The 12,777-nt window shown below is 38.8% G+C and overlaps 1 long non-coding RNA gene across 2 annotated transcripts in view; it reads left to right on the top strand.

Moving 5' to 3' along the window:
* Positions 1–12,777, top strand: part of LOC122198474 — a 250,733-nt gene that overhangs the window by 228,172 nt on the left and 9,784 nt on the right. For both annotated transcript variants that reach the window (XR_006193013.1, XR_006193031.1), the window contains exon 7: positions 7,015–7,102. This is a non-coding gene — a long non-coding RNA (uncharacterized LOC122198474). The remainder of the gene's footprint in view (positions 1–7,014; positions 7,103–12,777) is intronic.

The raw sequence follows: 12,777 nt of genomic DNA on the forward strand, positions 1-12,777 counted from the left end.
GGACAGCATTCCAAGAGCCAGTGTAGTGCCACTAAATGGGGGAAGAGAATAAAAAAGAGAGGTAATAAACAGTGTCCTATGGACAGGTTTGGACCTCAAGGTGGAAAGCACTGCCTTTTGCCTTTAGATATTCTTGGGGTGGGTAGATAAAGACAGGCATAGTTAGTAAGTGGTTGCTGGCTTCCAGGCTGAAGCAAGTTTCTCCCTATAAGTGCCCATGATAACAATTTTGGCAGTAGACAAGCCACTGGATGCTCTGGGGAGTCTTCCTTGTTCCAAAGCCTATGTACCTCTTCCTAGACCACATTGTGGGGGCAATATTTCAGAAAAGAATTGTAGTAGTTTTTCACATCCTAGATGCTGAGGGTTTAGAGACAACTGGTTACTTATTCAATGAATGATATAGTTCTTTGGTTTTCATAAACATTATCAGACCTATCAGATTATGGAATATTGATAACAGTTATGGATTATTAATGATAACTCTCAACTTTAATCTAAATTCTAGACGGCATCATTATTATTTACTGAGTGTTTTTTTTTTTTTTTTTATGTGACAGGCATGGTTCTAAATTCTTTCAATGTATTAACTGTTAATTCTGATGCAGAGCCTGTAAAGTTAGTACTATATTTTATCCCCATTTGTCCCACAAGTTTTGGAACTGAGGTACAAAGACATTATGCAACTTGCTCATGGCTACATAGCCAGCAAACAGCAGGCTAGGGTAGTATCCAGGAAAGTCTATTTTCAGAACCCCCTATCTCAGCTCTATTTCCTCCCTGAGGACAGTATCTTAGTATTCACATTCATCTGGTCCCATCAAATACTAGAGGCATCCACTCCATCTCACTGGGGTTGGTTAGCATGCTTATTTTGACTTTTAAGTCCGGGAGACAGAGGCTCTTCCCACTACGCAATAGGTGTTTGGTGGATATCCTCAATGGTTGCTAAAGCCCAGCCTGTGTGTGGCTCTTTTCCCACAATAACTGGGTGAGGTACTTTGTGAAGAAGGGGAAGTTCTTACTCAAGTGGTGACATTGGCTACCCAGCTAGGACTGTAGATCTTACTACAAGGCCTCTAGACATTTGAACAGTGGCCATAGCAGCAATTCTTGTTGGTCACTTGCCAGTACCTTCTAAGGCAGCACCCCATTCTTGGGACTCTCTTGGCTTTCAGGCCCCTGGCAGTTAGATTCCTTCCTCCTTCTGCCTTTCTTACATTCCTTTCCAAGCATCTCCACTTCTGCTTTCTCCATGGCTTTGTTTCCCTATTTCTTTTGTCTCATAACACTGACCTTGATATCTAATCTGGAAGGTCTGTGATCTCCCATTTAAAGTTGCTTCCAAAAATAATTGCAATAGAAAACCTGACTACTCCTCCATTTAGGTAGAGAGAATTCCTCATTAGAAACACAGTATCTGGTTCTTACTCCCTGGATCTTAGGGCAAAGTTTCAAATTCCACTAAAGGGAGGATTGCCTTGCCTTTTAGCCAAAATAATGAATCTATGGAATACAACTGAGGTTTTATATTTAAAAATAGGTTAAATATTTGTGTTGTGTTATAATTGGCTGATAGAAGGCTATAAGAAATCTTAAACTCTTTTATAATTATTTTTTTAATGTTTGTTTATTTTTAAGAGTGAGAGAGACAGAATTCGAGACAGGCTCCAGGCTCTGAGCTGTCAGCACAGAGCTGGATGTGGAGCTCAAATTCAAGGACCATGAGATCATGACTTGAGCTAAAGTTGGACACTCAACTGACTGAGGCACCCAGGTGCCACTCCTTACAATTCTTAATAGAATATAATCAACGAAGTTCCAATAGTCCCTAATCTACCATACTTTAAGAAAGAGGTAGTGAAGAAGCTTAGGACATACCATCCCAAAATACGTCACTTTGACATATTGATTATTCTGAGCTAAAGGCACTTTAAAATCAAAGTGCAAGAAGGAAACTCAGACATCCCCCTTTCTTCCTGAAAGCAGGACATAAAATTCCCATGTATAAGATGCCCTCCCAGTACCAGGAGGAAAGAGACATTCTTACCATCAAAGATGTAGAATCCAAGTGGAGAGAAATTTGTACAAATAGACTTTGTTAAAATAGCTCTTAGCTTCCTTTAGTCTCCCATATATTTTAATTACTTTTCTACAACTGCCACTGTTTGTTCAATCTGGTATGTAAGCACTTAGGCCTAGCCATTCTTTGGGTCTTCATTTTTCTCGTAAAGACTACAATTTATATATAAAAATTACTAAACAAAATTTCCAAGTTTTTCTCCTGTTCAATTCTGAGGCCCAGCTGAAAACCATAAGAAGGTCTAGAGAAGAATTTTTTCCTCCCCTACAATGGAACATACCTGGGTAGTAGAAAGAAGTTTAGAGTTAGATGGTTTGGGATTCAAATCTTGATTCTAACACTTGAGATTTATGGCTCTTGAATAAATAACTTACAGTTTTCTGAGTCTCTGCTTACAGCACTGATTATGATCATGTGGTGGTGAGTGCATGTGGTGGTGAGTGCTGGGGTTGGGGGCCAGAGGACACTAATCACTTGCTCTAAGAAATTCTTCCAAGTGAAAGGGACTTTATTAGCATATGACTTCCCCCCTGCCCCCAGCACCTCTCCAGGGAAGGAGTGGTTTATGAGTGGTGAGTTAGAGTGAGGAACTGGGCATGCTTCACCCAAGCAATCCTTCCCACCTATCCCACCCCCATGAACGTGGGTCAATCTGACTAATTCTATGGCTCAACAACACCTAGCCATTTTCTCTCACATAGCCTTTGTCAGTAATGAGGTGACACTTCAAACTCTTTCTGCCTTAGCTGTTTCTTTTTTAATGGGTTCCAATCTTTAGGAAAGGGGGAAGTATTTATGGAGTCTCTCAAATTCTAAGAGAGTCAATATATTTTATAAATGGCTAATTTTTAAAAGTGTTCTACGAATGTTAGTTTTCTTTCTCTCTTTCAGTTGACTATCCTGACACATATCTAAGCCAGTCTTTTCTACCACAGCCTGTTTCCTCTTATTCAGTTTTCACAGGAAATAAATTGATGGTGGAAGGAAAACAGCTGGTTGCAATTTCTTTGAAGTTTTTTAATCAGAAAATTCCCTGGTTTATTTTATTTGGCTACTTTCTAGGGCACAACTGTTTAGCTTGAACATTTAAATATCTTTCTCAAACCTTCCATGAAAGATTTGCAACCCAAAGGGTATGAACTTATAAACTAGAACTGTTAATGGAGATGAAAGGTAAACCTTAAACAACTGAATTAAAGATCCTCCAATGTATTTAAACTTAGTCTTATATAGACTTAGGAAACTAGAAACATTTGTCCTTGGGGGCCATTGGACTAATGATACATTTCTGCATTCTAATATAGTACATTGAAGGGGAAATATAGTACATTGAAGCGAGTGAATATGTTATTACTGTGTCACTAAGGACTTTATTTCCAGAGTTATTCCCATGCCATAGTTGAAACTTTTTTGTGACTTACACTGCTCTGGTTAAAATTTTTGTCTTAAATGCTTCTCAATTCTATAATATTAATTCATGCTTAGTCTGACTTTCTCTATTTAGGTCAAGAGAAATAAAGAAGTGATAGGAAAAGATTGGGAATTAAACAGATATATTATTTGGATTCATCAAACTGACTACAGCTGCTCACATTTACTGTGTCCATTAGTACCCCATTTACTTTTTGCAGATACAAGCTCAATGGGAAAAAAGCAGAAAAAAAGAAGTCACACAAGGACACTCATTGTTAAAAATTAATATGTTCTGATGTTCTCTCCTTCCACCTACTTTAGCCTTCCAGCCCAGTCTCTACAGTTCACTAAGTGTTTTTTCTAATCATTAATCTGTTTATATCATTCTGGCATGAAGCTCTCCAGCGACTTCCTGTCTCCCACAGGGTCAAGTTCTAGTTTGTTAGCTTTGCATACAAAACTATGAAGGAACTAGCCTCTCATCAGCATATCCTCCCCAAACTTCAGACTGTCAAAGTATTTATGCTTCACAGTGTTAGTTGTGAGGAAGTCAGACATCATTGGTTCCTTTAGTTAGTAGGGTTTTATGGTGAGGATGTATGGCAAACTATGGGGAGTCTCATAGTCTCTTAGCCAGCCTTGTGGGGAGCAAGGACTGTTGTCCCAGATCAGCCCAACTCAATAGCAATCCCATAGTCAGCTCCTCAGAAAAGGGCAATTTTGGGTCTCTCTTCTAGGGTCTACTTTTCTTTCTACCTGCTTCGTCTTCCTGCACTTTTCCTGACTGCCTCTGCCAGGGTCTCTTTGTCTTGCTCCATCACTGTCTGCACATGTGAAAGAACAATGAAAAAGTAGTAACTGGGCATTCTTTCCTTAGTGACTTGGAAAAAAAGCCTTCTCCAAAAGATCTCTAGATTTGATTACTCTATAATTGGACTCAAAAGAGGAGATTGATTGCCCTACAAAGGAACTCCTGATCAGGTACTAGGCCATGGGAGTCCTTATGGGCAGTTCTGTTAGAGTCCACACGACTGACACAAGTATCATACCCTCCTTCTCTCTCAGTGAGTCTGGAGATGAATTGGACAGCTACAAAAACCTTTATCCAGAATTCTTAGCTTTACAAATAAGCAGGAATAGGGGTTAGTTTGAGGTCCCTCAGACCCTCAAGGGGACTGGAGTTCTTATGCCAAGGTCAGGGTTCAATGGAGATGTGGGGAAGAATTATACTTCTTGAGACTTTCAGATGCTTGTTCACAGGTGACTGTGTTCCCCATGATCCTTGGCACCAGGATGAGGGGAACAGATAATAGTTTATAGTTTTAGTGCCTCTGGGACCTTTGTGCAAACTTGGCTATGCATGGGTAGTTTTGGGTCCCTACAAATCTCCATTGTTAGGACTTACACTAGGTAATGTATTATTGGAATAGATGTATTATTTATGTGCACTCAGGCTCGCTTTCACCTCTAACCCCTGATGGGATTTACTTCAATTAGTGCCATCTTAGTGGGGCATATGGAAGATCCTGAACTCACCTGACTACCAGTGCCCTGTGCCATTATGTCCCCAAAACAGTATCAGCTGCCTGGGGGAGAAAAAGACAAAATGCTGTGTTTCCAGGCTTAAGAAATCCAAAGTGAAATTATTTCTCCATTTAATAGTCCCATCTGGCCTGTGTGCAAGACCTCTGGTAGCTAGAGAATTACCACTGAGGAAGCTCAGTATTATAGTACTGTCCTTGGCACTGGGGTAGCTAACATTGTGACTTCCCTGGAGGCTATTGCTCAAGCTAAGGGAACTTGGTATGTGGCATTTGATATCTAAAATGCATTTTGAGCATCACTTTCCATCCAGATAAATTTGCCTTTATTGGAATAGATTGCAGTATACCTTTAATGTCCTTCCACAAGGCTATGTAAAGTCCTTGGCTACATGCAATGAACAGGTATGCTGTGATCTGGCAAAGCCTCATTCCCCAGGGGCACCTGGGTGGCTCAATTGGTTGAGTGTCCGACTTTGGCTCAGGTCATGATCTCATGATTTGTGGGTTCGAGCCGTGTGTCGGGCTCTGTGCTGACAGCTCAGAGCCTGGAGCTTGCTTCAGATTCTATGTCTCCTCCTCTCTCTGCTCCTCCCATGTTCATGCTTTGTCTCTGTCTCTCAATGAATAAACGTTAAAAAAAAAGTAAAAAAAAAACCTCACTCCCTGGGGGAGCATTGGCTTTCCACTATATTGGCCTCCTGGTGCATCCAAACAAGGGTACTGCCCAGAAAGGACTGGATAACCTGAGATCATGTTGAGACTCATGTACAACATAGCTGGGTCATTAACACAGACAAATTACAAGGACCTAGTATATTCAAATAAAATTTCCGGGAATGATCTGAGATCTCATTCAAGAGGAGACATTTGCCAACCTTTTGACCCTCTCTGCCCCCACAAATAAAAAAGAGACCTAGTAATTGGAGGGCCTACTTGACTTTGGAGCTCTCACGTAGCCCATGAGAGGTCCTGATGGCATCTCTCTAGATCATGTTGGGCCTCTTGTCCAGTCCAGAAGGTTGTGCTTGAGTCTGACTGCATTTGACAATTTTTAGGTGGTTGGGCTAGCCATTTCCACTAATTCAGGCCACACTTTCTACGACCTACAAGGCCACATTTGTATTCTCTTTGGGTTCCTTGAGCACAATGCTTTTGATGATGGCTCTGGATTTTGGCTCAAGATACACATCAATGGGCCCAACAGTGGGGTATATGATGGACTCTTTGTGCTGCATAAAACTCCCAAGGCGCAGGGATGGGCACTGTAATGGATAAGTGGCTGATAGATGGTGACTACATGGCCTCTGCCAGGATTACACATCTCAGGCAAGCAGTCTGGGGTCTCAATATAGCAATTTCCAGAAAAGGTACTTTTTATCTGCATTGCATGTTTAAACAGGCTGTGCACCCACTTTGTTCAGTTGTACACCTTTATTTTATAATTTGATATCTCAGCTTCCTTTGGGGACCCTATAAGGGCCTTCCACCTCCTTTAACTCTTTCTTGAAAGATCAGGATGACTATTAAACAGCAAAGGGTGGAAGTCAGTAATCTTACTCATTTATTTCTCAGGCACAGAGAATGTTTTTTGTTTTTGTTTGTTTGTTTGTTTCCTACAAGTACTTAAAAAACAATGACCATCAATTTCAGGTCTTGAATTCAATATTTTCTTTAAAGTGCCCCTGCTCTTTGGTCCAGGTGGCTCCATGGGATGTTAAACAGTATATAAAATAGAAGTTTTTATTGAACCAAAAGATAATCCAATTCAGAAGATTTGGGTTCTCTACCCTGGGGATTGAATCAAGAGCACTGTCCTTGCCTATGGTAAAGGGCAGATTGCCTGCATCACAATTAATAGGGAGATGTCCTCTCAACTGGTAGGATGTGAATTTTTTAGGGTCCAAGATATTACAGATATGGTAGAGGGAAGGGAAGGGGATGGATACATAACATCTCTTCTTTTTGTCTCACAAGGTAGCCTGTGTGACTCCTGCTTCACCAAATTTGTTGATAACGCCTGTCACAGGCAGTTGCCACTGTTCTGAATTTGGTGAACTACTGGGTATGTAACCTACCACCCGATCTTTCAGATAAACATCTGGTTGCTCTGCTGCTAAATCCTGCAAGTGGACATTTCTCTGTGGACCTTTCCGATATCTTAAATACACAACTTTATTAAGCTAGATGTGATGCATTGTTGCAATTGGACTCTGACACTGAGTGAATTGACTTTCTAAATCAACTCTCTCCTGTTAAATAAAGTTGAGGGAAACTGGAACATCTGTAGGAGGGGATACAGGATCCACCCTTAGGGATATTTTAGCATGATGACAGTGTTCTTCTCCTCCCCTACATTTTTCTCCACCATTACCCAAGGTAACATTATTTACTCTACCGTGTATGCTCTGGGCACTTAAGCCATCCAATTGGAAATGTTGTGCATAACTCTTCCTTCATTTTGCTGATTTTATCTATTTTCTATTTCATTTATTTTCAATTCTAACTTTATTATTTCCTGCCTCCTGCTTGCCTTGAATTTAGTTTCATTTTCTTTTTATAGTTTCTTAAGGTAGAAGCTTAGGTTATTGATATAAGATCCTTTTTTTTTTTATTAGGATGAGATTCATACTTTTTTTTGAGTATAGTTGAACACAATGTTACATTATTTCAGGTGTATAACTTAGTGATTTGACAAGTTTATACATTATGCTGTGTTCACCACAAATATAGCTCCCATTCTGTCCCATTACATCACTATTACAATATAATTGACTGTATTCCTTACACTCTGCTTTTTATTCCCATGACTTACTCATTCTATAACTAGAGATATATCTCCCCTTTACTTATTTTACCCAGCCCTCCCCTCCCCCCATCTTTCTCCCCTCTGGCAGCCACAATTTTTTCTCTGTATTTATGGGTCTGTTTCTGCTTATTGTTTATTCATTTTTTTTAGATTCCATTTTGAGTGGAATCATATAGTATTTGCATTTCTCAGTCTGGCTTATTTTACTTGGTATAATACCCTCTAGATCTATCCATGTTGTCTCAAATTGCACAGTCTTACCATTTTTTATGATTGTGGGCTATGTAATACTCCATTGTGGCTATCTCTCTCTCTCTCTCTCTCTCTCTCTCTCTATCTCTATCTCTATCTATCTCTATCTCTATCTCTCTCTCTCTCTCTCTATCTCTCTCTCTCTCTCTCTCTATCTCTATCTCTATCTCTCTCTATCTCTATCTCTCTCTCTCTCTCTATCTCTATCTCTGTCATCTCTATCTCTATCTCTCTCTATCTCTATCTCTATCACTCTCTATCTCTCTCTATCTCTATCTCTATCTCTATCTATCTCTATCCATCTCTATCTCTATCTCTCTATCCATCTCTATCATCTCTATCTCTCTCTATGTATATATCATCTATATCTAACTATCCCATATTTCTTATCCATTTGTTTATTGATGGACATTTAGGTTGTTTCCCTATCTCAGCAAATAATGCTGCAATAAATATAAAGGTGCATATATCTTTTTGAGTTAGTGTTTTTGTTTTCCTTGGGTAAATACCCAATAATGGAATTATTGAATTATATGGTATTTCTATTTTTAAGTTTTTGAGGAACCTCTGTGCTGTTTTCCATAATGCCTGTATCAATTTATATACCCACCAACAGTGGATGAAAGTTCCTTTTTTCTCCACATCCTTCCCAATACTTGTTGTTTATTGTCTTCTTGATTGTAGCCATTCTCAAAGGTGTGAGGTGATAGCTCACTATAGTTGTGATTTACATTTCCGTGATAATTAGTGATGTTGAACATCTTTTCATGTGTCTGTTGGCCATCTGGATGTATTTTTTGGAAAAATGTCTACTCAGGTGCTTTGCCCATTTATTAATCAAATTCTTTGGGGGTTTTTGGTGTTGAGTTGTATAAGTTCTTTATATATTCTGGTTTTTACCCCCTATAGCATATATCATTTGCAAATATTTTCTTCTACTCAGTAGATTGTTTTTTTGTTTTGTTTTGTTGATGGTTTTCTTTGCTGTGCACAGCTTTTTATTTTGATGTAGTCCCAATAGTTTATTTTTGCTTTTGTTTCCCTTGCCTTGGGAGATATATCTAGGATCATGTTACCATGGCTGATGTCAGAGAAATTCCTGTCTCTGGTCTTTACTAGGATACTTATGGTTTCAGGTCTCCAATGGTCTTTAATCCATTTTGAGTTTATTTTTGTGTATAGTATAAGAAAGTAGTTCAGTTTCATTCTTTTACATGTAGCTGTCTAATTTCCCAGCACCATTTATTGAAAAGACTGTATTTTCCCCATTATATATTCTTGCCTCCATTGTCATAGATTAATTGACCATATAAATGTGAGTTTATTTCTGGGGTCACTATATTGTTCCATTGTTCTGTGTGTCTATTTTTTTTTAAATTTTTTTTAACGTTTATTTATTTTTGAGACAGAGAGAGACAGAGCATGAACAGGGGAGGGTCAGAGAGAGGGAGACACAGAATCTGAAACAGGCTCCAGGCTCTGAGTTGTCAGCACAGAGCCCAATGCAGGGCTCGAACTCACGGACGGTGAGATCATGACCTGAGCCGAAGTCGGCCGCTCAACTGACTGAGCCACCCAGGCGCCCCTCTGTGTGTCTATTTTTTAAAAAAATATTTATTTTTGGGAGAGCCCAGTGGAGGATGGGTAGAGAGGGGGGTACAGAGGATCAGAAATGCTAACAGGCTAACAGCAGTGAGCCTGATGTGGGGCTCAAACTCAGGAACCCCGAGATCATGACCTCAGCTGAAGTTAGATGCTCAACCAACTGAGCCACCCAGGCACGCTCTGTGCGTCTATTTTGTGCCAGCTTTGCAGTATATCTTTTTTTAAAAAATTAAAAAAATATTTATTTAATTTTGAGAGAGAGTGAGAATGTGAGTGGGGGAGGGGCAGAGAGAGAGGAAGATGCAGAATCTGAAGCAGGCGTGAGACTCCAAGCTGTCAGCACAGAGACTGATGCGGGACTCCGACTCACAAACTGTGAGATCATGACCTGAACCGAAGTTGGACGCTTAACCAACTGAGCCACCCAGGTGCTCCACTTTGCAGTATATCTTAAATCCAGAATTGTGATACCTCCACCTTTGTTCTTCTGTCTCAAGATTGCTTTGACTATATAGGGTCTTCTGTGGTTCCATAGAATTTTTAATATTATTTGTTCTACTTGTGTGAAAAATGCTGTTGGTATTTTGATAGGGATTGCATTGAATCTATATATGGACATCTGGACACTATTAATTCTTCCAATATGAGCATGGAATGTCTTTCCATTTGTTTGTGTTGTCTTCAGTTTCTTTCGTCAGTGTTCAGTTTCCAGAGTACAGTTCTCTCACCTCCTTGGTTAAGTTTATTCCTATGCACTTTATTATTTTTGGTGCAGTTGTAAATGGGACTGCTTTCTTGATTTCTCTTTCTGAGACTTCATTGTTCGTGTATAGACATGCTACTGATTTCTGGATATTAATTTTGTATACTGCCACTTTACTGAACTTGTTTATTACTTCTAGTACTTTTTTGGTGGAGTCTTTAGGATTTTCTACATATAGTATTATGTTTTCACTATATTTGCAAATAGTGACAGTTTAACTTCTTTACCAATATGGATGCTTCTTATTTCTTTTTGTTGTCTAATGACTGTGGCTATGACTTCAGATACTATGTTGAATAAAAGTGGCAAGAGTGGACATCGTTGTCTTGTTCCTGACCTTAGAGGAAAAGCTCTCAGTTTTTCACCACTGAGGATTATTTTAGCTATGGGTTTTTCATACTGGCTTTTATTATGTTGCGGTGTCTTCCCTCTAACCCCATTGTGTTTGTTGAGAGGTTTTATCATGAATGGCCGTTGTATCTTGTCAAATGCTTTTTCTACATCTATTTGGATGATCACATGATTTTTAGCCTTCTTTTTGTTGATGTGGTGTTTGATGTTGATTGATTTTCAAATATCCAACCATCCTTGCATCCCAGGAGTAAATGCCACCAGATCGTGGTGAATGTTCTTTTTAATGTACTGTGGTATGCAGGTTGCTAATATTTTTTTTTTAATTTTTTTTAACGTTTTTTTATTTATGAGACAGGGAGAGACAGAGCATGAACGGGGGAGGGTCAGAGAGAGAGGGAGACACAGAATCTGAAACGGGCTCCAGGCTCTGAGCGGCCAGCACAGAGCCTGACGCGGGGCTCGAACTCACGAACAGTGAGATCGTGACCTGAGCCAAAGTCGGACGCTTAACCGACTGAGCCACCCAGGCGCCCCGGGGTTGCTAATATTTTGTTGAGACTTTTGAATCTATATTCATCAGGGATATTGGCCTGCAGTTTTCTTTCTTTCTTTCTTTTTTGTAGTATCGTTGTCTGTTTTTGGTATCAGGGTAATGCTGGCCTTGTAGAATGTATTTGGAAGCTTTCCTTCCTCTTCTACATTTTTGTAATAGTTTGAGGAGATTGGCTATTAACTCTTCTTTAATGTCTAGTAGAAGTTACTTGTGTATCTATCTAGTCCTGGAATTATTTTTTCTTTTTTTTTTGGTAGTTTTTTTTTATTACTGATACAATTTTATTACTTGTAAGTGGCCTATTCAAATTTTCTATTTCTTTCTGGTTCACTTTTGGAAGATTGTATGTTTCTAAGAATTTATCCATTTCTTCTAGGTTGTTCAGTTTGTTGACATATACTTTTGATAGTATTCTCTTATAATCCTTTGTATTTCCGTGGTATCCGTGGTTATTCCTCCTCTCTCGTTTCTGATTTTATTTACTTGCATTCTTCTCTTGTTTTCTTGCTGAGTCTGGGTAAGGGTTTGTAAATTTCATTTATGTTTTCAAAGAACCAGCTCTTGATTTCATTGATTTTCTTTCTTTCTTTTTTTTTTTTTTTTTTTTTTTTTGGTCTCTGCAACATTTATTTCTGATCTGATCTTTATTATTTCCTTTTTTCTACTCACCTTGGGTGTTGGTCTTCTTTTTCTAGTTCCTAAGGCATAAGGTTAGATTGTTTGAGTTTTTTTTCTTGCTTCTTGAAGTAGGCCTGTATTGCTATAAACTTCCTTCTTAGAATGGTTTTTGCTATGTCCAGAGCTTTTGGATCAGTGTGTTTTTATTTTCATTTATCTCCATGTACTTTTAGAAAATGTTTCTTTTGATTGCTCCATTGACCCATTGGTTGTTTAGTAACATGTTGTTTAGTCTCCATGTGTTTTTGTTTTTACCAGTTTTTTTTTTCCTCATGATTTACCTTTAGATTCATACCATTGTGGTAGGAGAAGATGCATGGTATGATTTCAGTCTTCCTAAATTTATTGAGGCTTGTTTTATGCTCCAGTATGTGGTATATCCTGGAGAATGTTCCATATGCCCTGGAAAAGAATGTGCATGCTGTTGTTTTGGATGAAATATTGTGTATATATTTGTTACGTCCATCTGGTCCACTCTGTTGTTCAAAGACATTGTTTCTTTATTGATTTTCTGTCTTCATGATCTATTCATTGAGGAAAATGGAATGTTAAAGTCCACAACTATTATTATATTACCATCATTTTTTCTCTTTATGTCTGTTAATATTTGCTTTATGTATTTAGGTGCTTCAGTGTTGGGTACATAGATACTTAAAATTGTTGGGTTGATCCCTTTATCATTATGAAATGCCCTTCTTTGTTTCATGTTACAGTCTTTATTTTAAA

This window comes from Panthera leo, chromosome A1 (genome assembly GCF_018350215.1).
Source record: "Panthera leo isolate Ple1 chromosome A1, P.leo_Ple1_pat1.1, whole genome shotgun sequence".
NCBI classification, from domain to species: domain Eukaryota; kingdom Metazoa; phylum Chordata; class Mammalia; order Carnivora; family Felidae; genus Panthera; species Panthera leo.